This window comes from Oncorhynchus clarkii, chromosome 31 (assembly GCF_045791955.1).
Source record: "Oncorhynchus clarkii lewisi isolate Uvic-CL-2024 chromosome 31, UVic_Ocla_1.0, whole genome shotgun sequence".
In the NCBI taxonomy this organism is placed as follows: domain Eukaryota; kingdom Metazoa; phylum Chordata; class Actinopteri; order Salmoniformes; family Salmonidae; genus Oncorhynchus; species Oncorhynchus clarkii.
This window is the reverse complement of record NC_092177.1, coordinates 23,842,621-23,868,697: the sequence shown is the minus strand read 5'-3', so window position 1 is coordinate 23,868,697 and position 26,077 is coordinate 23,842,621. Positions and strand designations below refer to the sequence as shown.

The 26,077-nt window shown below is 45.9% G+C and overlaps 1 protein-coding gene across 3 annotated transcripts in view; it reads left to right on the top strand.

The window, feature by feature from the left end:
- Nucleotides 1–4,122: 4,122 nt before the first annotated feature.
- LOC139390754 (ras-GEF domain-containing family member 1C-like) overlaps nt 4,123–26,077 on the top strand; it is a 39,847-nt gene continuing 17,892 nt past the window's right edge. For 2 of the 3 annotated variants that reach the window (XM_071138104.1, XM_071138102.1), the window contains exon 1: nt 5,801–5,991. The gene's annotated coding sequence lies outside the window, so the exon portion shown is untranslated. Of the gene's footprint in view, nt 4,407–5,800; nt 5,992–26,077 lie in introns of those variants that run through there. The other variant, XM_071138103.1, reaches the window with a different exon arrangement.

Genomic DNA, 26,077 nt, shown 5'->3' with positions numbered 1-26,077 from the left:
AAATCTACCTCTGAGGGCTCACCTCCAGGAATGTGTCCGAATTCCCTACATAGTGCACTACTTTTGACCAAGGCCCACAGGGAATTAAGAATTATAGCTTAAAATACAGTTCAATTACATTTTTACTTACACTCATATTAACATTGTTAGAAAAAACCTAGTGACACTGTCGCGTGATGATGTGACCAAATAGTGGCTGGATAGCTGTCGGCTGCAATAACTGTGAATCTGCCTTCTTCTGCTATTTTCAACACGCTGTTTGGAAATAGTGATGAGAGAGAGAGAGAGAGAGAAAGAAAGAGAGAGAGAGAGAGAGAGAGAGAGAGAGAGAGAATGAGGCAGCCACAGTCCTGTTGTGTAATCAGTATTTGTGGCACTCTTTTGTACAGGGAGACACAGATCAACCACACCAAAATACAGACAGACAGACTGACTGGCTGACTGACTGACTGACTATGCACAAGCAACCGAAGGAGTGTGGCTCTGTGTTTGTCCTCCAATGCTCCAATGTCAGACACACACCCCTCTGGCCCAAAAACAGCCCCAGAAGCCCAGAGCTTTAAAATCCCCCCCCCCCCCCCCCCCCTGCCTTTACAACTCAGCAAGGACCTTTTCATGGATATCAATCCTTTTAATTGCAGTCTCTCTCCTTCTCTCCCTTTCTCTATTTCTCTCTGCCTCCCCCTCTTTCTCTCTCTAGGTCTCTGTGTGGTTCAATAAAAAACCATCAGAGGTAAAAGTACATCCCTTATTCTTCTGGAAACATGCCCCAAAGTGTGTGTCTCAACCATGCTGAAATCTGTTCCAATGGTGTCAATGACAACAGCCAAGTATATCATTACAATCAACCCCTGGCCCTGGCACAAGAGAGCGGTTGTAAACATTGCACAATTGTCATCCTTAAGTGGTTTAATGCTATTAATTAACTCTTTTTTTTAAATCTGAAGTGACTTTAAATGTCAAATATTATATTGAGGAGCTAGCATAGTGGGCCTCTGAGGGTCATGGCTAGAGAGAGCTAGCATGCCACTCCTATAGCAACGGATTAATTGTGCTGAGCCCTGCTCTGCTCTGTCTTTTACAGGGCTTTGATGAGGATTAGGAGAGAACATTTTATAGTCTGACATTTTATAGTCTGGAGAGAGCTATTGGGGTAACCTTGTTGAACTCAAAGATCAACCTGAGACAGCAGATATTAAAATAGTAGTATTTATTTCTTTCTCCATCTATCAGGCCTTTTGTATCAATTCAGTAGGCTACATTGTTGAGATGTGGAAGCTATGTGACTTACTGGAGAGAAACAATGTCCCCTATTGAACCCTCTTTACCACTGGGTGGTGTTGTCTACTGACTCAGTATACACATACACTCTATATACAAAAGTATGTGGACAAATTAGTGGATTTGGATATTAGTGGATAGTGGATATTTCAGACACACCCGTTGCTGACAGGTGTATAATATAGAACACACAGCCATGCGATCTCCATACACAAACATTGGCAGTAGAATGGCCTGACTGAAGAGCTCAGTGACATCCAACGTGGCACCGTCTTAGGATGTCACCTTTCCAACAAGTCAGTTTGTCAAATATATGCCCTGCTAGAGCTGCCCCGGTCAACTGTAAGTGCTGTTATTGTGAAGTGGAAACGTCTAGAAGCATCAACATCTGAGCTGCTAAGTGGTAGGCCACACAAGCTCACAGAACGGGACCACCATGTGCTGAAGCATGTAGCACGTAAAAAATGTCAGTCCTTGTTGCAACACTCACAATGCTAAGTGTCAGCTGGAGTGGTGTAAAGCTCACCGCCATTGGACTCTGGAGCAGAGGAAATGCGTTTTCTGGAGTGAATAATCAAGCTTCACCATCTGGCAGTACGACGGACAAATCTGGGTTTTGCGGATGCCAGGAGAACGCTACCTGCCCCAATGCATAGTGCCAACTGTAAAGTTTGGTGGAGGAGGAATAATGGTCTGTGGCTGTTTTTCATGGTTCGGGCTAGGCCCTTAGTTCCAGTGAAGGGAAACCTTAACGATACAGCATACAATGACATTGTCATGACTGACCACGAGTATTCAAATAGGTCAGATCAGGTTTGCAATGACAAACTTCAATCAGACCCCCTTTCACTCGTAGAGGGGGAGGATAGAACTAGTGGGGACTGACACTCACATCCTGTTGTAAATCAAGGGAGAAGTTCCAGGCCTGTACTCTCCAAATTCACCAAAGGAATATGCTTTGTCTCAACAGACCTTTTCCTGTTGAAACTCTAATACGTTCAAAAGTGAATACTGGAATAATATTTCTAACGTAGAACGTGGGGAACGGTCCGAGGCAATATATAGAACACTAATATCATTTTGTTTGTTATTTTGTGATGTCATTAGAAATGTTATAAAATAAATACACATATTACATAGCTGAATTTTCCATACCATGGGTTGTGCATGTAATATGAAACATTATGAAAGTGTTTTTGTTAAGAGAGGGATGTGATTTGATATATTATAAGAGATCATTGTTATCCATAACTTTGCACAGTGAGTAGTCACCGCCCCAACATGAGGTCAGAGAGTGTGTCAGCCCGCCAGAACCGCCTCTTTCGAGCAAAATGAATGATTAAGAATTTAACACAGCGGACCAACGCGAGGTGAAGACGATAAACTCAACTGCCAGACAATCGCTGGTATGGCTGATTAGCTGTCCTAAGTAAAGTATCTTAGAGAGCAAATTTAAGTAGGACCATCCTGTTACTGTGCTCAAACCATCTTATTACGCATCCATCATCACCCCATTTGGGAACCATCGATACAGCTGGCTAGCCTATCTTCAAAAAAGCATCTTCAAGAGTGAATGGAAGGAACAATCAACTCTGTAGTTCTGTTCAGGATTACACAACAAGTCGCTCAAGATCATAATGAGGTAATCGTTACATGATTCATTTAATCGGGCAACAATAAAACATAGTTAGTTGATTAGATAAATAACCGTTTTCAGATGAATGTTAAGGTCAACTCACGACAACATTCTAGACAATTCTGTGCTTCCAACTTTGTAGCAAAAGTTTGGGGAATGGGGATGCATGGGGATGCAGCATGACAGTCTCCCTATCCTTTCCTGTTGCAGCATGACAGTGCCCCTATGTACAAAGCGAGGTCCATACAAAAATGGTTTATTGAGATTGGTGTGGAAGAACTTGACTGGCCTGCACAGAGCCCTGACCTCAACCCCATCAAACACATTTGGAATGAATTGGAATGCTGACTGCGAGCCAGACCTCACTAATGCATTTATGGCTGAATGGAAGCAAGTACCCGCAGCAATGTTCCAACATCTAGTGGAAAGCATTCACAGAAGAGTGGAGGCAGTTATAGCAGCAAAGGGGGGACCAACTCCATATTAATGCCCATGATTTTGGAATGAGATGTTCGACGAGCAGGTGTCCACATACTTTTGGTCATGTAGTGTATCAACACACTCATAAACTCAACTTGACAACAGTGACTAATTGTCAAATCAGTAAATAATTAACAAATAATATTAAAATTAATTGTGTCATTGTTTTATTAAAGAGTGTGTGTAAATACAAAGGCAAACAATGACATTTTATACATGTGCTTTGATGTTCTATACATGTGCTATGACCTATAGTGAATCAAACGCTTAATTCACACTATCAATAAATATATAGGATGAAAGAAATTGCTTGCTGGAGGCCGAGTAGGCTAATCTTGAGAGAGGCGGAGATGAGGACTCGCGCAGGTAGGTGTGTGTATTGAGAGAGAGAGAGAGAGAGAGAGAGAGACTCGCGGGTGACTTGTTTGCTGAGGATATTGGATTTCTCTATTCATCGTCGTTAGTTCCCTCTCCTCTCTGCCAGCTCTGTGAGGACGTCTGATGCGCTGACCAGCCCTGCTGTAGCCTGTCACTCTCGGGGTTGTCTAGCCGTGGACACAGACTGGACTGGACATCCGTGATTGTATTTTTAAAAATGAGCTGGTACATTACCACACCTTTGTTGCGCGTTGAAGACACTATATGAACAGTGAAGGGACTTTCCGTGAACGAAGAGACTCCTGGTTTTCAGTTGGGGTTTATTTTACGCGTATTTTTCTGTGAAGGTTACGGATCTTGCTCAAGAATAAGGGCTTTTTAGAAGATGAAGACGAGTGAATGATCACACGGTGCTACTGTAAACCAAGACATTGCCCTGAGTAGACCCTAACGTCATTCCGTTGTGGTTTAACACAAATCAGCTTCCTTGGATCTTACTTTTGTTGTGTTAGTGTATTTTTGCATAATATATTTTTTGCCCCACTGATTTTTGGATTAGCAGAACTGTAGAATTAATATAATACAGGGAATACTCACCAAGAGGGAAGATGGGGAACAGTGTCTAGAACTGGTAAGTGAAGCGAGGTTACTATATGATAAGCAGAATAATCGATTTCAATTTCATTCACACATGCGTATATGTGTGTGTCTGTGCGTGAGAGTGTTTAAGAATTTATTTTATCTGCATTAAAATATGCTTTTGGCATATGTCAATCTTTGTCTATCCAATCAACGACAGAGCATTAACACGTCAACATGCTGTCAGGAAAAAAATAGTGCATGACTGAAGCTTAAATTCACTTGTCATTGTTGGCTGTAACTACACTCCCCTATAGCATACATATGTATTTGTTCAGTGAAGCTAAAACGTTTGATTTGGCTCTATGCTCCAGCATTTTGGATTTGAGATCAAATTATTTATACGAGGTGACGGTACAGAATGTCACTTTTTATTTGAGGGTATTTTCATAAATATGTTTTATCGTTTAGAAATGAAAGCACTTTATGTATCTCGTCACATTTTGGAGTCACTGATGACTGTTTCTGAACACTTCGACATTAATGTGGATGCTACCATGATTACGGATAATCATGAATGAATCGTGAATCGTGAATAATGATAAGTGGTACGTTTTTAGAGGCATAAATATCATAACATTTTATCTCAAATCCAAAATATTGGAGTATAGAGCCCAATTAAACGTTTTAGCTTCACCATCCAAATAAAATAAGTAGGAGAGTACATTCTCAATCTCTAATAAAAAATGTACTTTGTAGTATTATGCAAATGAGTTCAATAGATTACACCGCCATTGTTGTGCAGAGAGTTCTGCAGAGTGCTGGTCAATGTTTACCTATATATTTACCTATATATAATAATTCCGAGCAGCATCTCATTGGATCTACTACACTGGTCACGTTGCGTCTACTGCCATGTTAGGATCAGAAACCCCCTGACAGTATGAGTCAGTGTTGGCAACTACCTCAACTACACGATGATATCATCCACAGAGTTGAGAGCGGACTAGAGTTTTTTAAATGAAGCTCCTGGCTCCTTCTAGTCACTATGCAGTTAAATACTTCAATAATGTAAATTCTTAAACGTTACATGTACCTATGTTTGTCCTCTGTTGATGTGTGTCTTTGTTTGTTTGCCCGAAATCCATATTTTTTTTTATCAAGCATTAATCAAATACAACCATGAGTTTCCTTGCTGAGATTCAATTGGCACATCTTAGTTTCCATCTTAGAGCAACAGCAATAAGGTAACATGAGGAAAGAGTAAGAAATACACAGCTGTCCTAAATAATGTAAATTCATTCCATTTAAACTACATGGCTTGTATGCTAAATTTACCTTTCTTATCTTGCCTCTGTGTAATCATTAACCTTGCGGGGATACATTGTAAACGCGACTACTTCCTCAAACAGGGTGTTACTATTCTGCTCTTCACAGCACTAGTAGCATAGTAGGCTAAATGCTATTTATCAGTTCCTGGACTTACACCATTATTTTGTTAGAATTATATTCGTACAGTGTAGCCTAGTGTACAGCTTATGTTTTTGAGGTCTGAGGATCATCATAGCCCCTGCGTAAATTTCCCACGTGTGTAGGATGATTTCGTAGAGAGCTTCTGAGGGACGTGTGTATCCCAGGTAGGCAAATGTATTCTCTATATCGTAATAGTCATACATCAACAGCTATTGAATATTCAAACCATACAGGGGTACTAGAGTAGGAAACATGTTGGAGATGTGGCCCCAGTGGCATGTTACCTATCATTTTCATTTCATTGTGAATGCGAACAGTATCCCAACTTTTTACAGAGCCTCAGCCACCTCTCACTGAACACACATTCACTCTGTCACAATCTATAAATGATGGATTCCTTGATACAGGATGTATTTGAGTTTGTAGTGCATGGATGGGTCCCCTATGAGGTATTATGATTATACTAGGCTTAGAAAACCTGTTAGGTGGGCAGAGACACTCAAGACCTTCTGGCTGACATCCACACCAAAGGCATTAGCCTTGCTACAACTTTCCCACACCCTCATCTCCAGTCCCCTCCACCCCTTGCCTCCACCCTGCTCCTCCCAGGACCCCAGGGTCTAAGGGGAGTGAGGGGGTTCATGTTTCCCACCCTCCCCTACACACGCAGGCAGCATGGAGCTCCAGCCTGAGAGATCCTCCCCAGTAGATCTAATGCTACTGTAGATGATATTTTCACACAGAGATGCTCTAACTACCAGACCCCTGCATGTAGCCTTCTCTAACCACCAGAATCCTGCATGTAGCCTTCTATAACCACCAGACCCCTACATGTTGCCTTCTCTAACCACCAGACCCCTGCATGTAGCCTTCTCTAACCACCAGACCCCTGCATGTAGCCTTCTCTAACCACCAGACCCCTGCATGTAGCCTGCTCTAACCACCAGAACCCTGCATGTAGCCTTCTCTAACCACCAGAACCCTGCATGTAGCCTTCTCTAACCACCAGACCCCTGCATGTAGCCAGCTCTAACCACCAGAACCCTGCATGTAGCCTTCTCTAACCACCAGACCCCTGCATGTAGCCTTCTATAACCACCAGACCCCTACATGTTGCCTTCTCTAACCACCAGACCCCTGCATGTAGCCTTCTCTAACCACCAGACCCCTGCATGTAGCCTTCTCTAACCACCAGACCCCTGCATGTAGCCAGCTCTAACCACCAGAACCCTGCATGTAGCCTTCTCTAACCACCAGACCCCTGCATGTAGCCTTCTCTAACCACCAGATCCCTGCATGTAGCCTTCTCTAACCACCAGAACCCTGCATGTAGCCTTCTCTAACCACCAGAACCCTGCATGTAGCATTCTCTAACCACCAGACCTCTGCATGTACCCAGCTCTCTAACCATCAGACCCCTGCGTGTAGCCTTCTATAACCACCAGACCCCTGCATGTAGCCTTCTCTAACCACCAGACCCCTGCATGTAGCCAGCTCTCTAACCACCAGACCCTGCATGTAGCCTTCTCTAACCACCAGACCCCTGCATGTAGCCAGCTCTAACCACCAGAACCCTGCATGTAGCCTTCTCTAACCACCAGACCCCTGCATGTAGCCTTCTATAACCACCAGACCCCTACATGTTGCCTTCTCTAACCACCAGACCCCTGCATGTAGCCTTCTCTAACCACCAGACCCCTGCATGTAGCCTTCTCTAACCACCAGACCCCTGCATGTAGCCAGCTCTAACCACCAGAACCCTGCATGTAGCCTTCTCTAACCACCAGACCCCTGCATGTAGCCTTCTCTAACCACCAGATCCCTGCATGTAGCCTTCTCTAACCACCAGAACCCTGCATGTAGCCTTCTCTAACCACCAGAACCCTGCATGTAGCATTCTCTAACCACCAGACCTCTGCATGTACCCAGCTCTCTAACCATCAGACCCCTGCGTGTAGCCTTCTATAACCACCAGACCCCTGCATGTAGCCTTCTCTAACCACCAGACCCCTGCATGTAGCCAGCTCTCTAACCACCAGACCCTGCATGTAGCCTTCTCTAACCACCAGAACCCTGCATGTAGCCTTCTCTAACCACCAGACCTCTGCATGTAGCCAGCTCTCTAACCACCAGACCCCTGCATGTAGCCTTCTCTAACCACCAGACCCCTGCATGTAGCCTTCTCTAACCACCAGACCCCTGCATGTAGCCTTCTCTAACCACCAGAACCCTGCATGTAGCCTTCTCTAACCACCAGAACCCTGCATGTAGCCTTCTCTAACCACCAGAACCCTGCATGTAGCCAGCTCTCTAACCACCAGACCCCTGCATGTAGCCTTCTCTAACCACCAGACCTCTGCATGTAGCCTTCTCTAACCACCAGACCTCTGCATGTAGCCAGCTCTCTAACCACCAGACCCCTGCATGTAGCCTTCTCTAACCACCAGACCCCTGCATGTAGCCTTCTCTAACCACCAGATCCCTGCATGTAGCCAGCTCTCTAGCCACCAGACCCCTGCATGTAGCCTTCTCTAACCACCAGACCCCTGCATATAGCCAGCTCTCTAACCACCAGACCCCTGCATGTAGCCTTCTCTAACCACCAGAACCCTGCATGTAGCCAGCTCTCTAGCCACCAGACCCCTGCATGTAGCCTTCTCTAACCACCAGACCCCTGCATGTAGCCTTCTCTAACCACCAGAACCCTGCATGTAGCCAGCTCTCTAGCCACCAGACCCCTACATGTAGCCTTCTCTAACCACCAGAATCCTTCATGTAGCCTTCTCTAACCACCAGAACCCTGCATGTAGCCTTCTCTAACCACCAGACCCCTGCATGTAGCCTTCTCTAACCACCAGACCCCTGCATGTAGCCAGCTCTCTAACCACCAGAACCCTGCATGTAGCCTTCTCTAACCACCAGAACCCTGCATGTAGCCAGCTCTCTAGCCACCAGAACCCTGCATGTAGCCTTCTCTAACCACCAGACCCCTGCATGTAGCCTTCTCTAACCACCAGAATCCTGCATGTAGCCTTCTCTAACCACCAGACCCCTGCATGTAGCCAGCTCTCTAACCACCAGACCCCTGCATGTAGCCTTCTCTAACCACCAGACCCCTGCATGTAGCCTTCTCTAACCACCAGACCCCTGCATGTAGCCAGCTCTCTAACCACCAGACCCCTGCATGTAGCCTTCTCTAACCACCAGACCCCTGCATGTAGCCAGCTCTCTAACCACCAGACCCCTGCATGTAGCCTTCTCTAACCACCAGAACCCTGCATGTAGCCAGCTCTCTAACCACCAGAACCCTGCATGTAGCCTTCTCTAACCACCAGAACCCTACATGTAGCCTTCTCTAACCACCAGAACCCTGCATGTAGCCTTCTATAAACACCAGAACCCTGCATGTAGCCCTTGGCCTATTCTGCTCTCTTTCACTCTTTGTATTTAACTCTCTCTCTCTCAATCTCTCCATCTCTCTGATTACAACTTGGGAAAAGGGCAGAAACCCTTACCTCTGTGTCCTCTCTCACAATTGCTCACATTTATTGAAGTAAGTGCGTCATAGGGAAATATAAAAGTCGTCTTCTGAGGCTTCTCTCCTCTACTGCCAAGAACTTGAGCTTCTTACTGTTAACACACTCATCCATTTACCAACACGATATCGCTCTATGCACTCTCTGCAACGAAACTCAGCAAAAAAAGAAATGTCCATTTTCCAGGACCCTGTCTTTCAAAGATAATTCGTAAAAATCAAAATAACTTCACAGATCTTCATTGTAAAGGGTTTAAACACTGTTTCCAATGCTTGTTCAATGAACCATAAACAATTAATGAACATGCACTTGTGGAACGGTCGTTAAGACACTAACAGCTTACAGACTGTATGCAATTAAGGTCATAGTTATGAAAACTTAGGACACTAAAGAGGCCTTTCTACTGACTCTGAAAAACACCAACATAAAGATGCCCAGGGTCCCTGTTCATCTGCGCAAACTTGCCTTAGGCATGCGGCAAGGAGGCATGAGGACTGCAGATGTCCGTACTGTGAGATGCCTAAGACAGCGCTACAGAGAGACAGGACGGACAGCTGATTGTCTTCGCAGTGGCAGACCACGTGTAACAACACCTGCACAGGATTGGTACATCCGAACATCACACCTGCGGGACAGGTACAGGATGGTAACAACAACAACTGCCCAAGTTACACCAGGAACGCACAATCCCTCAATCAGTGCTTAGACTGTCCGCAATAGGCTGAGAGAGGCCGGACTGAGGGCTTGTAGGCCTATTGTAAGGCAGGTCTTCACCAGACATCACCGGCAACAACGTCACGTATGGGCACAAACCCACCGTCGCTGGACCAGACAGGACAGGCAGAAAATGCTCTTCACTGATGAGTCGCGGTTTTGTCTCACCAAGGGTGATGGTCAGATTCACGTTCATCGTTGAAGGAATGAACGTTACACCGAGGCCTGTACTCTGGAGCGGGATTGATTTGGAGGTGGAGGATCCGTCATGGTTTTTGGCTGTGTGTCACAACATTGTCGGACTGAGCTTGTTGTCATTGCAGGCAATCTCAACGCTGTGCGTTACAGGGAAGACAAACTCCTCCCTCATGTGGTACCCTTCCTGCACGCTCATCCTGACATGACCCTCCAGCAGGACAATGCCAGCAGCCATACTGCTCGTTCTGTGCATGATTTCTTGCAAGACAGGAATGTCAATGTTCTGCCATGGCCAGTGAAGAGACCGGATCTCAATCCCATTGAGCACGTCTGGGACCTGTTGGATTGGAGGGTGAGGGCTAGGGCCATTCCCCCCAGAAATGTCCGGGAACTTGCAGTTGCCTTGGTCGAAGAGTGGGGTAACATCTCACAGCAAGAACTGGCAAATATGGTGAAGTCCATGAGGAGGAGATGCACTGCAGTACTTAATGAAGCTGGTGGCCACACCAGATACTGACTGTTACTTTTGATTTTGACCCCCCCCCCCCCCCCCCCCCTTTGTTCAGGGACACATTATTCCATTTCTGTTAGTCACATGTCTGTGGAACTTGTTCAGTTTATGCCTCAGTTGTTGAATCTTGTTATGTTCATACAAATATTTACACATGTTAAGTTTGCTGAAAATAAATGCAGTTGAAAGTGAGAGGATGTTTCTTTTTTTAATGTAGTTTCACTTTAAAGTTGTAAAGTGAAACCTGGGCCCTTATCCACAAAGCATCTCAGAGTAAGAGTGCTGTTCTAGGATCAGTTTTGCCTTTCAGATAATAATAAGATTACATGAACAGACTCTAGATCAGCAGTCCTACTCTGAAGCGCTTTGTGGACACAGGCTCTGAGGGCTCAAGTTCCTCTTTGATAAGGGTTCCTGTGAGTCACCATGGCCAGGGTAGTCATTCAACCTCTCCCTAGTGGACTCCTGCACCACATGTGCCCCAATCCTCCAATCCAGGCCCGGTCTAGAGAGAGAAACAGGTGTGCGAGGACATAATTTACTTTGACGTAACGTGAAATGGAAAGGGGCTTGCCACAGCCCAGAATGTGAGATCATGTTGGGTAGTGTGTTCTCATGGTCTGAGTGTGTCTAAAGGGTCATGGTGGGTAGTGTGTATTCAGGGTCTAAGTGTGTCTAAAGGGTCATGGTGGGTAGTGTGTTCTCATGGTCTGAGTGTGTCTAAAGGGTCATGGTGGGTAGTGTGTTCTCATGGTCTGAGTGTGTCTAAAGGGTCATGGTGGGTAGTGTGTTCTCATGGTCTGAGTGTGTCTAAAGGGTCATGTTGGGTAGTGTGTATTCAGGGTCTAAGTGTGTCTAAAGGGTCATGGTGGGTAGTGTGTTCTCATGGTCTGAGTGTGTCTAAAGGGTCATGTTGGGTAGTGTGTTCTCATGGTCTGAGTGTGTCTAAAGGGTCATGGTGGGTAGTGTCTATTCAGGGTCTGAGTGTGTCTAAAGGGTCATGGTGGGTAGTGTGTATTCAGGGTCTAAGTGTGTCTAAAGGGTCATGTTGGGTAGTGTGTTCTCATGGTCTGAGTGTGTCTAAAGGGTCATGTTGGGTAGTGTGTTCTCATGGTCTGAGTGTGTCTAAAGGGTCATGTTGGGTAGTGTGTTCTCATGGTCTGAGTGTGTCTAAAGGGTCATGGTGGGTAGTGTGTATTCAGGGTCTAAGTGTGTCTAAAGGGTCATGGTGGGTAGTGTGTTCTCATGGTCTGAGTGTGTCTAAAGGGTCATGGTGGGTAGTGTGTATTCAGGGTCTGAGTGTGTCTAAAGGGTCATGTTGGGTAGTGTGTTCTCATGGTCTGAGTGTGTCTAAAGGGTCATGGTGGGTAGTGTGTATTCAGGGTCTGAGTGTGTCTAAAGGGTCATGTTGGGTAGTGTGTATTCAGGGTCTAAGTGTGTCTAAAGGGTCATGGTGGGTAGTGTGTTCTCATGGTCTGAGTGTGTCTAAAGGGTCATGGTGGGTAGTGTGTTCTCATGGTCTGAGTGTGTCTGAGTGGTAAACACAGGGACAGGCTGGGCTGTTAGTCTGTCTGGTGATTGTTGTTATAGGTAATCAAAATACATGGCTTGGACAAATCCAAAAAAGACATCATATTCTACATTCCAACACACACTCGTTATGCTTCAGTCACAATGTCTCTGTCTCTCATGTCTCATCATTTCTCATGTCACATCATGTCTCTGTCTCTCATGTCACATCATGTCTCTGTCTCTCATGTCTCATCATGTCTCTGTCTATCATGTCACATCATGTCTCTGTCTCTCATGTCACGTCATGTCTCTGTCTATCATGTCTCATCATGTCTCTGTCTCTTATGTCTCATCATGTCTCTGTCTCTCATGTCTCATCATGTCTCTGTCTCTCATGTCTCTGTCTCTCATGTCACATCATGTCTCTGTCTCTTATGTCTCATCATGTCTCTGTCTCTCATGTCTCATCATGTCTCTGTCTCTCATGTCTCTGTCTCATCATGTCTCTGTCTATCATGTCTCATCATGTATCTGTCTCTTATGTCTCATCATGTCTCTGTCTATCATGTCTCATCATGTCTCTTTCTGTCATGTCACATCATGTCTCTGTCTATCATGTCTCATCATGTCTCTGTCTCTCATGTCACATCATGTCTCTGTCTCTCATGTCTCTTTCTCTCATGTCTCTCATGTCTCTGTCTCTCATGTCTCATCATGTCTCTGTCTCTCATGTCTCGTCATGTCTCTGTCTCCCATCTGTCTCCCATGTGTCTGTCTCTCATGTGTCTGTCGCTCATGTCTCATCATGTCTCTGTCTCTCATGTCTCATCATGTCTCTGTCTCTCATGTCTCATCATGTCTCTGTCTCTCATGTCACATCATGTCTCTGTCTCTCATGTCACATCATGTCTCTGTCTCTCATGTCTCATCATGTCAATGTCTCTCATGCCTCATCATGTCTCTATCTCTCATGTCACATCATGTCTCTGTCTCTCATGTCACATCATGTCTCTGTCTCTCATGTCACATCATGTCTCTGTCTCTCATGTCTCATCATGTTTCTGTCTCTCATGTCTCATCATGTCTCTGTCTCTCATGTCTCATCATGTCTCTGTCTCTCATGTCTCATCTTGTCTCTGTCTCTCATGTCTAATCATGTATCTGTCTCTCATGTCACATCATGTCTCTGTCTCTCATGTCTAATCATGTCTCTGTCTCTCATGTCTAATCATGTCTCTGTCTCTCATGTCTCATCATGTCTCTGTCTCTCATGTCTCATCATGTCTCTATCTCTCATGTCACATCATGTCTCTGTCTCTCATGTCACATCATGTCTCTGTCTCTCATGTCTAATCATGTCTCTGTCTCTCATGTCTCATCATGTCTCTGTCTCTCATGTCTCATCATGTCTCTATCTCTCATGTCACATCATGTCTCTGTCTCTCATGTCACATCATGTCTCTGTCCCTCATGTCTCTGTCTCTCATGTCTCATCATGTCTCTATCTCTCATGTTTCATCATGTCTCTGTCTCTCATGTCACATCATGTCTCTGTCTCTCATGTCTAATCATGTCTCTGTCTCTTATGTCTAATCATGTCTCTGTCTCTCATGTCTAATCATGTCTCTGTCTCTCATGTCACATCATGTCTCTGTCTCTCATGTCTCATCATGTCTCTGTCTCTCATGTCTCTGTCTCTCATGTCTCATCATGTCTCTGTCTCTCATGCCTCTGTCTCTCGTATCTCATCATGTCTCTGTCTCTCATGTCACATCATGTCTCTGTCTCTCATGTCACAACATGTCTCTGTCTCTCATGTCACATTATTTCTCTGTCTCTCATGTCACATTATGTCTCTGTCTCTCATGTCACATTATGTCTCTGTCGCTCCACTGTCCAGTGGGGGTAATAAAGGATAAAGAATCTGGACAGACATTATGAAATTAGTAATGCAGCGGTATTAGATTTGCATCGGTTTCCAATTATTTGGAGTTGATTGCATTAAGCGGCAATTATTCTTGCATGGTTGTGCAAAATCAATGTAAAGAACATTTGACAATCCTTTTTGATTCGCACCAAAAGATCTTATGGTAACTAGAAAATTATTTATTCTATCCAGGCACTGATTCTCTACCAACTGAGCTACAGAGGAACCACCCTACTGAACAAAAATAGAAATGCAACATGTAACAATTTCAACAATTTTATTGAGTTACAGTTCATAGAAGGAAATCAGTCAATTTAAATAAATACATTTGGCCCTAATCTATGGATTTCACATGACTGGGCAGGGGTGCAGCCATGAGTGGGCCTTGGAGGGCAGAGGCCCACCCACTTGGAGTCAAGCACATCCAACGGTGGAGTCAAGCCCATCCAATCAGAATCAGTTTATCCACAAAAAAGGGCTTTATTACAGACAGAAATACTCCTTAGAACCCTTCCTCCCAAATTCTTTAACTACGTTGTAGGCGGCGTATGGTAGAGAAATTAACATTAAATGATCTGTTAACAGCTCTGTTGGACATTCCTGCAGTCAGCATGCCAATTGGACACTTCTTCAAATCTTGTGACATCTGTGGCATTGTGTTGTGTGACAAAACTGCACATTTTAGAGTGACCTTTTATTATCCTCAACACAAGGTGCACCTATGTATTGATCATGCCGTTTCATGCCGTTTCTTGATATGCCACACCTGTTAGGTGGATGGAGTATGGAGCAAAGGAGAAATGCTCAATAACAGGGATGTAGGCCCGGCTGGTTGCCTCTAACACACACACTCCCAGGTAGTGTTTATTGGAAGAATGTTCCCAAAGAGGTTTACGCTGGGGATTGATGAAGCTGATCCAGGATGGTGGTGGCTGTTCAACAGAGGGATTTAGGGAAGTGTTCATGTTATGCTCAGCCTCTCTCTCTCTCTCACTGATATGCCTTACCACAGAAAGAAGATGGGTGGCGTATGGGTGGAGAAATGGAATACTGCAATGGTAACTTGATAGTTGTGTGTGTGTGTGTGTGTGTGTGTGTGTGTGTGTGTGTGTGTGTGTGTGTGTGTGTGTGTCTACATGGGTGCATGTGTGTAACACAATACACTCATTTGTCTGCAGCTGAATCCCCCACACCACAAACAAAGGAAGGCGGTTTATGGTTTGTTAGAAAGTGCGCTGAGACATAAGCTTGGAATTTTTCGCTCTCTATGTTGGCGTTAACTCCACTCAACTTGGCAGAAGCGGCCCTGGCCTTACTCATTCTCCTCAGGCATAGTGCTGGACGCCAATAGACTTTTGGGGTCCTGTTGTGACTGTGGAGAATGGTGTGCCAAATGGCTCCCATGCCAGCAGTCCCCACTGGGAGGACAGGCTGCTGAAGGGCCATCTGTACAGGCATCCTGACATGGAGGTTGGAGAAGTAGGGCAGGGAAAGGAATGGATGGACTAGTGGAGGGGAAAGATGCATTATAGTGGAGAGAGAGAAAAACATCATGGTTTATTATTGTGATGATCAATAACTACTGTGCTCAAATGACATCCTATTTTTTAAAAACACGTCTGGGCTCAAATTGAGATAAAGCCCACAGAATCACTACAAAGCAAACAACTTTCAAAGAACATCCCCGATTTAGGCCAGTAGTGCTACAACGCTCCGAAGCACTCTCACTCTCACTACGCCCCAAAACAGTGTCAGCACTACAAGTATGCCAATGTTTTTTTAGAGCAGTTCCTAAAAATGGAAAAGGCGCTAAAATAATGAACTTGCTAATAGAGTTAACAACCGGAGCTGAAATTAGATGACAAGTGTTATAGATGTTCAGAGAGGAGAGAGTTAGGGGAGGGGAGAGGAGAGAGTCAGGGGGAGTGGAGAGGAGAGAAGAGAGAGTCAGGGGGAGGGGGAGAGGAGAGAGTCAGGGGGAGGAGAGAAGAGAGAGTCAGGGTGAGGGGAAGAGGAGAGAGTCAGGGGGAGGAGAGAGGAGAGAAGAGAGAGTCAGGGGGAGGGGAAGAGGAGAGAGTCAGGGGGTGGGGAGAGGAGAGAAGAGAAGAGAGAGAGAGTCAGGGGGAGGGGGAGAGGGAGAGGAGAGAGTCAGGGGGTGGGGGAGAGGAGAGAGTCAGGGGAAGGGGAGAGGAGAGAAGAGAGAGTCAGGGGGAGGGGAGAGGAGAGAGTCAGTGGGTGGGGGAGAGGAGAGAGTCAGGCGGAGGGGGAGAGGAGGGAGTCAGGGGTGGGGGAGAGGAGAGTAGAGAGTCAGGCGGGGGGGGAGTTATGGGGAGGGGAGAGGAGAGGAGAGAGTTAGAGGGAGGGGATGAAGTTAGGGGAGGGGGAGAGGAGGGAGTTAGGGGGAGGGCAGAGAGTTAAGGGGAGGGGAGTGGAGTGAGTTAGGGTTAGGGGAGGGGAGTAGGTTAGGGAGAGGGGAGTGGAGTGAGTTAGGGGGAGGGGAATGGAGGGAGTTAGGGGGAGGGTGATGGAGAGAGTTAGGGGGAGGGGGATGGAGGGAGTTAGGGGGAGGGGAGTGGAAGGAGTTAGGGGGAGGGGAGAGGAGGGAGTTAGGGGGAGGGGAGAGCAGGGTGTTAGGGGGAGGGGAGAGGAGGGACATAGGGGTAGGGGGAGAGGAAGGAGTTAAGGGGAGGGGAGAGGAAGGGGAGGGGAGAGGAGAGGAGGGGAAGAGGAGAGGAGAGGCTGAGGAAGACGAGCGGCTGAGGAAGAAAAGCTACTAGTTCGGTCAGAGATAGAGAAGGTTTCCTCAGACAGATGGCCTCAGGCTTCCTGCCCTGGGGTGGAATGTCTCCTCTTCTCACCCCTATTCGTCCCTTCTTACCTCTTCCTCACCCCACCTCCTCACCCACCAAAGGGAGGGTAAGGGTAACATTTGACATCTCCTTGTCCGGGGGGGATCAATCCTGAATGACCTTTGAACTAGGAAATGACAATAACAAAACAAAGTGTGCTGCCATACCCATAGAGGATGTTTCATGTCACCATTGGCATCTGAGAGGTGACTCTGAAAGGTTTTTGTAATATCTTCCTCATTCATAACACTTGAATATAAGGATCTTGTCGATCCAATTGGCTGTCAGTTATAACATGTTCTACTATATAGATGTCCAGAGGGAGCTGGTACACTTTATATACAACAGTATGTGAACACCCCTTCAAAGTAGTGCATTCGGCTATTTCAGCCACACCTGTTGCTGACCGGTGTATACAATTGAGCACAAAGCCATGCAATCTCCATAGACAAACATTGGCAGTAGAATGGCCTGACTGAAGAGCTCAGTGACTTTCAACGTGGCATGGTCATACGATGCCACCTATCCAACAAGTCAGTTCGGCAAATCTCTGCCCTGCTAGAGCTGCCCCGTTCAACTGTAAGTTATTGCTGTTACTGTGAAATGGAAACATCTAGGAGCAACAACGGCTCAGCTATGAAGTGGTATGCCACACAAGCTCAGAGAACAGGATTGCCGAGTGCTGAAGCGCGTGGCACATAACAATTGTCTGTCCTCAGTTGCAACACTCACTACCAAGTTCCAAACTGCCTCTGGAAGCAACGTCAGCACAATAACTGTTCGTCGGGAGCTTCATGAAATGGGTTTCCATGGCCAAGAAGCCGCACACATGCCTAAGATTACCATGAGCAATGCCAAGCGTCGGCTGGAGTGGTGTAAAGCTTTCCGCATTGGATTCTGGAGCAGTGGAAGGACGTTCTCCGGTGTGCTGAATCACGCTTCACCATCTGGCAGTCCGACGGACAAATCTAGGTTTGGCGGATGCCAGGAGAACGCTACCTGCCCCAATGCATAGTACCAACTGTAAAGTTTGGTGGATGAGGAATAATGGTCTAGGGCTGTTTTTCATGCTTCGGGCTAGGCCCCTTAGTTCCAGTGAAGGGAAATCTTAAAAATACAGTATACAATGACATTCTATGCTTCCAACTTTGTGGCAACAGTTTGGGGAAGGCCCTTTCCTGTTTCAGCATGACAATACCCCTGTGCAAAAAGCCAGGTTCATACAGAAATGGTTTGTCGAGGTCGGTGTGGAATAACTTGACTGGCCTGCACAGAGCCTTGACCTCAACCCCATCTAACACCTTTAGGATGAATTGGAACACCGACTGCGACCAAGGCCTAATCACCCAACATCAGTGCATCACCTCACTAATGCTCTGAACGGAAGCAAGTCCCCGCAGCAATGTTCCAACATCTAGTGGAAAGCCTTCCCAGAAGAGTGGAGGCTGTTATAGCAGTAATGTTCCAGCATCTAGTGGAAAGCCTTCCCAGAAGAGTGGAGGCTGTTATAGCAGTAATGTTCCAACATCTAGTGGAAAGCCTTCCCAGAAGAGTGGAGGCTGTTATAGCAGCAATGTTCCAACATCTAGTGGAAAGCCTTCCCAGAAGAGTGGAGGCTGTTATAGCAGCAATGTTCCAACATCTAGTAGAAAGCCTTCCCAGAAGAGTGGAGGCTGTTATAGCAGCAATGTTCCAACATCTAGTGGAAAGCCTTCCCAGAAGAGTGGAGGCTGTTATAGCAGCAATGTTCCAACATCTAGTGGAAAGCCTTCCCAGAAGAGTGGAGGCTGTTATAGCAGCAATGTTCCAACATCTAGTGGAAAGCCTTCCCAAAAGAGTGTAAGCTGCTTTTTATTTTTTTTTACATGTAACCTTTATTTAACTAGGCAAGTCAGTTAAGATCTAATTCTTAATTTACAATGACGGCCTACCCCGGCCAAACCCGGACGACCCTGGGCCAATTGTGCACCGTGCAATGTGATGTGATGCAGAGGTGACACCTCTAACACTGAGCTGCCTTGTCTTAGACCACTGCACCACTCGGGAGCCCCTTATTTGAGCAGCAAAGCGGAGACCAACTCCATAGAAACACCCATGATTTTGGAATGAGACGTTCGACGAGCAGGTATCAACATACTTTTGGTCATGTACTGTATGACATGCTAAATAATAAATCCTCTGTCTCCTCCCTGCTAGATACTGTCTCTCAGACATAGGATAACAGCTAGGATCTCTGCCTGCTGCTGTACAGAGACACAACTGGTCTTGTCCTCGCTTCACTCTGATTTTGGGAGTGATAAATTGACATGAAAATTGAAATTGACACTGTAAAACAGCCCGGGTGTCTATACTGCCTCAGCCTCTATAGGCTTTTATACAGCTTCCAAGGTCTCTGAATAAGACACTAAAACAGCCTGGGCCAGGCTGAATAAAAAAGTTGGAAGAGGGGCTCTCAACCTTGGATTGACCCTGGTGTAAACAAAGCCCTGACTGTACTCAGGAAGCAATGGATTTTACCCCCTGACCTCTAACCCTTGACCTCTGTGTCTGAGAGGGCAGACTGAGATTTAATGCCTGACTGAATCAGCTGGCCTATTGTGAATCTGTCCTCAATGGCCCTACTCATTAACCCTTTAACCCCAACAGGCCCCTTAATCCTATATGTCTAAGAATCCAGACAGAGATTTGCTACCTCACTGATTCAGCCAGCCGCTCCCACTCCTCTCTCCACTACACTACCGTCTGATTTTAGAGTTGTCCCCAATTCCCCAACTCCCCTGACCTCTAACCTCTGTGTCTGAGAGAGCAGGCTGGTAGCTGTGTCTCTCCTCTCTCTCCTGCCTCTCCTTTCTGCCTCACTGACAGACAAGTGTGTGAGTCATTCAGGTTGGGGAACAGGTTTCACAGAGAGAGAGGGAGAGAGAGAGAGAGAGAGAGAGAGAGAGGGGTAGAGCGAGAGAGGGGGAGAGAGACAGAGAGAGAGAGGGGGTAGAGAGAGGAAGAGAGAGAGAGAAAGGGGGGTTAGAGAGAGGGGGGGGTAGAGAGAGAGTGGGGAGAGAGAGGAGAAGAGAGAGAGAAAGGGGGGTTAGAGAGAGAGAAGGGGTAGAGGGAGAGAGTGGGGTTAGAGAGAAAGAGGGGGGGTAGAGAGAGAGTGGGGTAGAGGGAGAGAGTGGGGTTAAAGAGAGAAAGGGGGAGTAAGAGAGATTGGGGTAGAGAGAGGGAGTAGAGAGAGAGGGTAGAGAGAGGGGGAGTTGAGAGAAAGGGGGGTACAGAGAGTGGGAGAGAGGGGGGTACAGAGAGACAGAGCGAGAGAGAGAGGGGGGGGGAATTGAGAGAGAACGGGGAGAGAGGGGGGGTAGAGAGAGGGGGAGAGAGGGGAGAGAGAGCGAGAGGGGGGTGAGAGAAAGGGGGGAGTAGAGAGAGAACGGGGAGAGAGAGAGAGAGGGGGGGTAGAGAGAGGGGGAGAGAGGGGGGGGGGGAGAGAGAGGGAGAGAGAGAGAGAGCACAACGTAGAACACCAAATAATGCATGCAGAGCAGAATTAGGTCGATACCCGCTAATTATCAAAATCCAGAAAAGAGCCAATAAATTCTACAACCACCTAACAGGAAGCGTTTCCCAAACCTTCCATAACAAAGCCATCGCCTACAGAGAGATGAACCTGGAGAAGAGTCCCCTAAGCAAGCTGGTACTGGGGCTCTGTTTACACTCTGTCCTGGGGCTCACCCACAGCCCAGGACAGCAACACAATTAGACCCAACCAAATCATGAGAAAACAAAAAGATAATTACTTGTTACATTGGAAAGAATTAACCAAAAAACTGAGCAGAGAATACACAATGGCAAAATATCTGACCACTGTGACTGACCCAAAATTAAGGAAAGCTTTGACTATATAAAGACTCAGACCTGTCTCTCAAGCGAAGACAGGCTATGTGCACACTGCCCACAAAATTAGGTGAAACTGAGCTGCACTTCCTAACCTCCTGCCAAATGTATGACCATATTAGAGACACATATATCCCTCAGATTACACAGATCCACAAAGAATTCAAAAACAAACCCAGTTTTGAAAAACTCCCATATCTACTGGGTGAAATACCACAGTGTACCATCACAGCAGCAAGATTTGTGACCTGTTGCCACAAGAAAAGAGCAACCAGTGAAGGAACAAACACCATTGTAAATACAACCCATATTTATGTTTATTTATTTTCCCTTTTGTAGAGAGGAGAGTGTGTCTCTGTATGAGAGTGACAATGGAAGAAAGAAACAAAGAAAGAAAGAAAGAATGAAAAAAGAAAGAAAGAAAGAAAGAAAGAAAGAAAGAAAGAGAGAGAGAGAAAGGGAACATGTGAAAAAGGAGAAAGATATGGAGGGAGGAGTCTGACAGCCTTAGCACCTCAGTCAAGCGAATGCCTTTCTTTCAAGGGCAGAGTGTGTGTGCTCACGGGCTGTATGTGTGTGTGTAAATCTCTGCAGACAGTGGCACCCTGTGTTAATCCTAACAGAACAAAGCAAGAGGCTCCCCATGATGGTAAGGATAGCAGCCCCACTGGAACAAAAGGTTGTCTGTAGGTGGCTGTATATCCACTCCACAATGAGACTTACACAAAGAGACTTACATCTGTCTAGATTCTACACACACACACACACACACTTCTGCTGCTGCTGTTGGTCTCGGCCAGGTAGTATGATAAACACCTGCTGTGTTTTAGTTGATGTGATGTTCCTGGCCCTATGGGAATGTGACGGAAGAACATCTTAATCCTTAATAGTCTAGTAGCTATGTTGTCTATGGCATTAGCTAACATTAGCTAATAGCCAATAACAATGTAGGCTGTGTATAGCGGTTTGCAGTTGTGATATGAAGGTTTGGCTTGGTCACATACAGCTGATGTGTTGTGCACTGAAGTCCACAAGCAAAGGTAAAAGGTGAGAGTAGGAGAGCACGTAGATGCAAGAAGGAATTATAAAACAATCACAGGTATCATGCTGTTTGTATGTGGCTGCTATGAAAGTGAACTGTGTTCGCATGTGATCAGGGGTGTATTCATTCTGCCGAGTCTGTTGAAAAACGCTGAATGTCGCACTAACTGTCACCTTGCTTGCACATTTTTCTCTCGACCTGCGTACCTACATTGTAGACTTTCATTCATAGGCTAGGTTGTAGCAACCTCATGATGGGTACAGGTAAAATGTGAGTATCATGTAGTAGCCTAAACATTGAACTGGGTGAATGGAATAAAAATGACAGTCATCCAATATGCTGTAATAGAAATAAAGCCATGCTCATAAAGACAATAGTCATCCTCCCTTATCCTAAACGTCACCAACCGCCACTGGTCCGAACGGTTTGGCCTACTAACTAATATGATCCCACTTTGGGAAGGGGAGACTCTCAACGAACACAATCATGTTCTCCGTTTGCAATGACCCCCCCCCCCCCCCCCCCCCCAACTGTCACAAGACTTGGACAAGGTTGTGTAAGTCAGGGAAACCACTCCACTGACCCTTGTGCCCCTGCTGCTGGTCAGGTGTATTGATTTGAACGATCGGTATGATGTGTAATTAATAGACACTTTTTAGGACGTCAATATAAATGAATGTCTTTATGGTTGTTTGTAATTTTGTCTTGTCTTTTAATCATTATGTGTTCTTGTTTTTACCATCGAGGACCACTTTGGAAATAAGCGTTTTAATTAATACTTTCAAGTGATATCCTCTGGGTCCACATTGTACATTTTGTTGTATATGCCCAAAATAAATTAAATGGAGGTCATTTTGTGCCAACAAAAAAGGAGTTAAATATGTATACAAAAAAAAACTCAAATGTTTCCTGAGCTTTCTTATATCTCCTAGACATAGGGCAGACACTTCAAACCCTTCTTCTGCACGATAGACTTTTTTACAGTCTGTTTTTCCATTTATGAATGTGTTATTCAATGCATTTGTGTGGGCTATAGTAGTATTGCCCAAATTCAATATTTTATCAAATAAATACAAAGGTGTTATATCTTCAGGTATAGCCGTGGGAAGTAGGCGTGCTGAAAAATCATAACGTTTTATTGGGCCTTTAATAGTGCTGTATTAGCGGACCGATATAAATACATAAATACTGAACCCCCTTTGACTTTTAGAGGTGTTAACAGCAGGTTGGTTCTACAGTAGGTTATGGGTGTGTCTGCAGGGGGATCTCACCTATTTTGCTGGAAATTGTGCAAAAAGCATTGCAGCATAATTCATAATTATTTTGCCGCGGCTAAATGTGTCTGATACTGTAGATGTGTGTCAGCACTACTGTAAAACACATCAGACAGGATCTGTGTATTATTGTTTCCTATACTGCTAGACCATGATGCATCACCTGGCGATATTGTCATGTCATGAATAAATGATGGGGCTGATTTGTGTGTTTGTGCGTGTGTGTGTGTGTGCATATGTGTGTAACAGAGGTACCAACTGAGCACCCACACACTCACACGCACACTCATGCTCATCCGCTCATCCGTCTCTGGGCTAATACAGGGGATTAGTTTCTACGAACAGTGGTGACACATGGTTGAACTCACAGATGTCCTGCCACACCCATCATGGCCACAGAGCTGTACAGGCCTAACTACACAGTCAGCCAGTCAGCCAGTCAATCAACCAGTTAGTTATCCAGTCAGCCAGGCAGTCAGCCAGTTATCCACTTAGTCAGTCATCCAGCCAGCCAGTCAGCAAGCCAGACAGACAGTTAGCCAGTCATAGTCATTCATTCAGTCAGTTAGCCAGGCAGTCATCCAGGCAGTCAGCCAGGCAGTCAGCTAGTCAGCCAGTTATCCAGCCAGCCAGTCAGCAAGCCAGACAGACAGTTAGCCAGTCATAGTCATTCAGCCAGCCAGTCAGACAGGCAGTCAGCTAGTCAGCCAGTCATCCAGCCAGCCAGTCAGCAAGCCAGACAGACAGTTAGCCAGTCATAGTCATTCAGCCAGTCAGTCATCCAGGCAGTCAGCCAGGCAGTCAGCCAGACAGTAAGCCCTGCCTTACATAGAAATGCTTACTGTAGGGATCCCACTAGGACAGCATAGAGCTGGCAGTGCCAGGGTAATCTACACCACAGCAGTGGTACTGCAAGGACACACTGGGCTTTCCCCAGTATAATCACATCTAGACAATTATATATGTAAAATACTGAGGAAAAGTGAGATATTAATTGATTGATTTTATTGGACAATTTAAAAACACAGTACAACCACAATGCAGATAATGGCTTCTAATTGGGTCAGAATATATCTCAGACCTCACAATCCATTGTTTTTAATTCACTTTCCTAAGTCCTCTATCTTTTTCATGTAATTATCACCAAACAGTCAAAAAGGTCAGAGACTAAAGCGGTGACAGTGTGTTTGCCAGCCTGCCTGTGCGAGCTAGCGCGTGTGTGTGTGTGTGTGTGTGTGTGTGTGTGTGTGTCAAATCAAATTTTATTTGTCACATACACATGGTTAGCAGATGTTAATGCGAGTGTAGCGAAATGCTTGTGCTTCTAGTTCCGACAATGCAGTAATAACCAACAAGTAATCTAGCTAACAATTCCAAAACTACTACCTTATAGACACAAGTGTAAGGGGATAAAGAATATGTACATAAAGATATATGAATGAGTGATGGTACAGAGCGGCATAGGCAAGATACAGTAGATGGTATCGAGTACAGTATATACATATGAGATGAGTATGTAAACAAAGTGGCATAGTTAAAGTAGCTAGTGATACATGTATTACATAAAGATGCAGTAGATGATATAGAGTACAGTATATACATATGAGATGAATAATGTAGGGTATGTAAACATTATATTAGGTAGCATTGTTTAAAGTGGCTAGTGATATATTTTACATAATTTCCCATCAATTTCCATTATTAAAGTGGCTGGAGTTGAGTCAGTATGTTGGCAGCAGCCACTCAATGTTAGTGGTGGCTGTTTAACAGTCTGATGGCCTTGAGATAGAAACTGCTTTTCAGTCTCTCGGTCCCAGCTTTGATGCACCTGTACTGACCTCGCCTTCTGGATGATAGCGGGCAGTGGCTCGGGTGGTTATTGTCCTTGATGATCTTTATGGCCTTCCTGTGACATTGGGTGGTGTAGGTGTCCTGGAGGGCAGGTAGTTTGCCCCCGGTGATGCGTTGTGCAGACCTCACTACCCTCTGGAGAGCCTTACGGTTGTGGGTGGAGCAGTTGCCGTACCAGGCGGTGATACAGCCCGACAGGATGCTCTCGATTGTGCATCTGTAGAAGTTTGTGAGTGCTTTTGGTGACAAGCCGAATTTCTTCAGCCTCCTGAGGTTGAAGAGGCGCTGCTGCGCCTTCTTCACGATGCTGTCTGTGTGGGTGGACCAATTCAGTTTGTCTGTGATGTGTACGCCGAGGAACTTAAAACTTACTACCCTCTCCACTACTGTCCCATCGATGTAGATGGGGGGGTGTTCCCTCTGCTGTTTCCTGAAGTCCACAATCATCTCCTTAGTTTTGTTGACGTTGAGTGTGAGGTTATTTTCCTGACACCACATTCCGAGGGCCCTCACCTCCTCCCTGTAGGCCGTCTCGTCGTTGTTGGTAATCAAGCCTACCACTGTTGTGTCGTCCGCAAACTTGATGATTGAGTTGGAGGCGTGCGTGGCCACGCAGTCGTGGGTGAACAGGAAGTACAGGAGAGGGCTCAGAACGCACCCTTGTGGGGCCCCAGTGTCGAGGATCAGCGGGGTGGAGATGTTGTTGCCTACCCTCACCACCTGGGGGCGGCCCGTCAGGAAGTCCAGTACACAGTTGCACAGGGCGGGGTCGAGACCCAGGGTCTCGAGCTTGATGACGAGCTTGGAGGGCACTATGGTGTTAAATGCCGAGCTGTAGTCGATGAACAGCATTCTCACATAGGTATTCCTCTTGTCCAGATGGGTTAGGGCAGTGTGCAGTGTGGTTGAGATTGCGTCGTCTGTGGACCTATTTGGGCGGTAAGCAAA